The sequence below is a fragment of the Mirounga angustirostris genome, unplaced genomic scaffold, assembly GCF_029215605.1.
Source record: "Mirounga angustirostris isolate CCGP_5_RB_7025 unplaced genomic scaffold, mMirAng1.0.hap1 SCAF_9, whole genome shotgun sequence".
NCBI classification, from domain to species: Eukaryota; Metazoa; Chordata; class Mammalia; order Carnivora; family Phocidae; genus Mirounga; species Mirounga angustirostris.
Genome location: NW_026991717.1, coordinates 134,980,525 through 134,985,746, shown reverse-complemented (window position 1 = coordinate 134,985,746; position 5,222 = coordinate 134,980,525).

Genomic DNA, 5,222 nt, shown 5'->3' with positions numbered 1-5,222 from the left:
TGTCCGTCCCACCCCACAAATGACCCAGGCATGTTTCATGCCGTAGGATGGCAGAAGGGGCAGAAGTCGGCCACCCTGCTTTTAAGACTCCCCAGGAGAACCAGACAACACACCACCTCTCCTGTCATCACTGAGCTGCTAGGGGGTCAGGAGAGGTGTCCTTTGGCTGAATACTCTGCTACACGGACTTCTAACAGGAGGGGGACGTAGCTGGGGACAGGCAGCCTCAGCGACGCTTCCTAAGTCCTGGCTGTCAGGTTGGGCCACCTGGCTGCAGCTTCTCCATTAAATGCGCTTGTGTGGAAGGCATCCTGGGTGCACAGGCCCAGTGTTGGTGATGAGGACAGGAAAAAGGTGAAGTCCAGCCCCTGAAGGAGCCAGCGAGTAGCTGGAGAGCAAAGCGGCATATATGGGGGCCGTTGGCTACCATTTCTTGAGTGCTTTCCTAGGGCCATAGAGACCCTTTCCACCATCATCAAACACAACATCCCAGGCGGGGGTGGCCCTGTCCTGCGCATGAGAAGGTTGAGGTTGGATAAAATCAATTCACTCACATGCTGCCCAGAGGGGTTAGAATAAGAACTTGAGGTCACCAGACTTTGTCCACATCAGCCTGCCTTTTGTGCTCCCAGCTGTGCCCCCCCCCAACAAGAGGACGTGAACTGGGGCCTGGGATCCATGGCTGCTCCCAGAAAGAACAGTCCCCCCAGGATTCCAGTCTGAAGCCCACAGCCTGCCATGGGCAAGAAAACTGGATAGGACAGCTTCCCCTGCTACCCTCTGCCAGGCAGGGGTCAGTTCTCCTGGGGACCCCAGGGAAGTCTCTAACTTTTCTGGGCCTCAGATCCTTCAGATGCGAAATGAAAATAGTAAGAAGCCCATTGTGAGGATTGAAATGAGCAACTGTCTGAAAATCCCCAAGATGACCCAACGACAGGCTTCTACTGTAAGCCTGTATCCTCCAACATCGTCAAAGCACCAGACAGGACTGAACCAAATCAGACTTCTCCCTCTCTTTCAAACACTCCAGAAGCCCTGGACACCAACTGGGGGGGGAGGGGGAGCGAATCTCCAAATGGCCTCCTATGTACAAAATGTGAAATGGTGGCCGGCACTGCATTCCCGGGACCAATGAGACCTCAAACCAGAGAGAGACACCCCATCACATAGGTGCTATGGAAAACGTTCAGCTTTTCTAAATTAAAAAAAAAAAAAAGATAGCTTTCACTTTTACTATGTATGTGATAAGTGGTATAAAAATCTAGGCTGCCCTTCCTCCCCAGCACATCCTGTAACTTGTGGTTTAAAGTTGTTAACTAAAAGCTAATTCACGCCCAGATCTGTGGGCCAGGTAGGTGGGGTCTCCACATCAGTTAGGAAATCCATTCAGCTGCATGTTATAGAAACTTGGCCCCAGAAGCCTCACCACAGAGGCTTTAATTTCTCTCCCAGGCCATCGAAATAGGTGGTTCTGAGGTGTAGCAGCTCCGTGATGTCACCAGTGTCTCAGGGTTTAGTCTATTCTGCCACTCTTAGCATGTGGCTTTCACCCTCATGGTCTCTTCTGGTCAAAAGATGGTCTCTACAGCCCCAGCCTCCCATCTCTGTGCCAGAACAGCAGAAGGAAGCCCCAAGGAGAAAGTAGAACAGTCCCGGTAGACTTCCATGTAAGTCCCATTGGCTGACACTGTGGGACATGACCAGCCCTGGGCAGCAAGGGAGGTTGGGAAATGTAGTTCTGTAGCTAAGACTGTTGCTTCCTGTGCAGAAGAAGGACCTGTCAACAGAGAAGAAGGAGAGAATGAACATTGGGGAGGCAGCTGGTTGTTATCTGTTCCAGCCTCCCCTCATCCATCTTGGGGATTGGGGTTACCTCATTCTTTTCCATGGAACACCAAATAATAATGACCACTTATTAAGTGTCTATTATGAACTAGGAAGTTTGTCAGACCCTTGGTGTTCTTTTTCAATCTTTGCAATAACCCTGAAGGCAGATTATTATCGTCCCCATTTTATTTTATTTTTTTAAAGATTTATTTATTTGAGAGAGAGAATGGATGGGGGGAGCAAAGGGAAAGGGAGAGAGAGAATCCCAAGCAGACTCCCTACTGAGCTTGGAGCCTAGTGGGCTCCATCCCAGGACCCTGAGATCATGACTTGAGCTGAAATCAAGAGTCAGCTGCTTCACCAACTGAGCCACCCAGGCACCCCTATCATCCTCATTTTACAGATGAAGAAATAGAGGCTGAGAAATGTCAAGGGTGAGAAGATCTAAGTCTTAACCCTGAGGTCTCCTTAAAATCGAACTTTCCGCTATAGCCCAATATACATCTTGATTATTGCCTCAGAGGAAGGGATGGTGCTGAGAGATTTTCACGCTGAAGATCATTCTTCTAAATTCAGCATCTTTCGTTTTCCGCTTGCTTCTCGGCTGCCTGTCCCATGGGTTCACTCGCTGATATAAACAATCTGCTATCCAGTCTCAGATGGCCATCTGCATTGTTTTTGGTTCCCGCGAATATTTTTGTAGCAAAACACCTGTGAACACAAGTGCTTGGAAGTTCACCTCTGTTTCTTGAGGTCCAAGGGAGCCTGGGTCTTAAGGAAACTGATCAGTCAGAATCCATCGTTCCAAGCAAAAGCAATTGACTCTGGACGATGAAGCAGAAAGAAGTAAATGAAAAGGATAGAGGTGGGGTAGTTAATAATGCTGGAGGGTTTTTGTTTGTTTATTGTTTGTATAATCAAAGGCTATGCGTTCTCCCCAAATCAACTAAGTAAGTAAATAAAAGGATATGGGCTCGCTCATAGGACTGTTGGCAGAGGTAGAGAATGGAATTTGAAGCTAAAGCTTTGAGAACAATACCCAAGTTGGATGAGAAAAATCTCTGCATTTGTGGTGCCCCGTCAAGCCCCAGGGAAAAGCACCCACGATACCCCTCTGTTGCCCTTTCAGCACCGGAGCTCAACTTTGCAAAAGCTTCCACTACCACTGCCTCCCCCAAAGCCAGGTGCCCGCCACCACGTCTCATCCTGGGAAACAGGACTCCACAAGCAGGAATTTCTCGAAGTGCAGAAGATTGTTCAGAAGATGACGGACTGGCAACACGAAGGACCCTTGTGGTGATGGAAATGTTCTGTATTAGCCTGCATCAGTGTCACCATCCTGGTTGTGATATGTTACTATACATTTGCAGGATGGTCCTATTGGGGAAACTGAGTAAAGGGTACACAGGATCTCTGTATTATTTTGAAGGAAAAGAAAAGTTCTTCTCCACCCTCAAGGTCTTCCAGCTGGACTAAGAATTAAATTTACATGAGACAGATTAACAGGAGAAAAAAAAAAAACGTTTTATTACGTGCTCACAGAAAACTTCGAGAGCTCTAATTAATAGGGAATTCTAGTTTGGGCTGGGGTAGTAAATTAGTAAAAAGTAACAAGGGGGGCGCCTGGGTGGCTCAGTTGGTTAAGCGACTGCCTTCGGCTCAGGTCATGATCCTGGAGTCCCGGGATCGAGTCCCGCATCGGGCTCCCTGCTCGGCAGGGAGTCTGCTTCTCCCTCTGACCCTCCTCCCTCTCATGCTCTCTGTCTCTCATTCTCTCTCTCAAATAAATAAATAAAATCTTAAAAAAAAAAAAAAAAAAGTAACAAGGGTAGTCTATATAGGCTTCCTGGCTCTAAATTTCCCACCTCTGGTGATAAGGATGTCTGTCTACCTCCTGGTACAAGGAGGGTACCTCTCACATGGGACATTTATTTACTGCTTTCAAGAGGATGGAGGAAGTTCTGATTGTCCTTCTTGCACTGGCTGTCTCTTAAGTGACTTTTATTTAAAATAACCAATATGCCAAGAGGCACATTTGGGGGTAGCCTGCCGTTGACCCCTACAATTTCTTGCAACTACCTGTGAATCTACAATGATCTCAAAATAAAAAGTTTAACTGTGAAAGATTGTTAAGAGAATAAAAAGACAGGCCACAGACTGGGAGAAAATATTTGAAAGACGTATCTGGTGAAAAAAAAGGACACGTAGGGGCTCCTGGGTGGCTCAGTCGTTAAGCGTCTACCTTAGGCTCAGGTCATGATCCCAGAGTCCTGGGAATGAACCCCACATAGGGCTCCCTGCTCGGCGGGGAGTCTGCTTCTCCCTCTCCCACTCCCCCTACTTGTGTTCCCTCTCTCGCTGTGTCTCTCTCTGTCAAATAAATAAAATCTTTAAAAAAAAAAAAAGGACATGTATTCAAAATATTAAAAAAAAAAACAAAAAACAAACAAACAAAAAACAAACCCTCTTAAAACGCAGTAAGAAAACAACCCAATTAAAAAGTAAGAAAAAGACCTGAACAGATACCCCACCAACAGAAATCTACAGATGGCAAGTAAGCATTTAATAGGATGCTCAACATCATAGGTCATTAGGGAATTGCAAATTAAAACGAGATCGAACTTCACATCTATTAGCATGGCCAATGTCCAGAACACTGCCAACCCCAAATGCCAGAAAAGATACAGAGCAACAGAAACTCATTCATTGCTGTTGGGAATGCAAAATGGTATCACCATCTTGGAAGACAGTTTAGCAGTTTCCAACAAAGCTAAGCATAGTGCTAAAAAAAAAAAAAAAGTTCAACTGAGTAAATTTGAAGGTCTAATTGGTTTTATTAAACAACTCAAGAATCGAGCAACAGCCCATGAAGCAAGTAGAGAGATGCTCAGAGGAGTTGTACCAAATGGAAGGTTTTCATAGGCAGGAGGGTGATGCAGGAAGTTACTAGCAAAAGAAAAGAAAGGATTGTTTCAACCAGAACATCTTCTTTTGGTGGGGGAGGGGGGGGAAGGGCAGGCTTTGTATCCCGCAGATGATCTCACTACTGCTGATCCGAAATGTCCTGGGGGACTTGTAAAAGGTCACGTTCTTGGAAGAGGTTGAAATTGTAGTTAAATCTTCATTTGCTATCCTGGGGGGCAAAAGACTCCCATCTGGGCTTGTTCTTTCTTTTTTAACAATTGTCTTACCAAATGATCCAGCAATCATGCTCCTTGGTATTTACCCAAATGAGTTGAAACTTCTTTCCATACAAAACCCCACACATGGATGTTTACAGCAGCTTTGTTCATAATTGCCCAACCTTGGAAGCAACTAAGATGTCCTTCAACAGGTGAGTAGATAAACAAATCGTGGTACATTTATACAACGAGATGTTATTCAGCTATACAAAG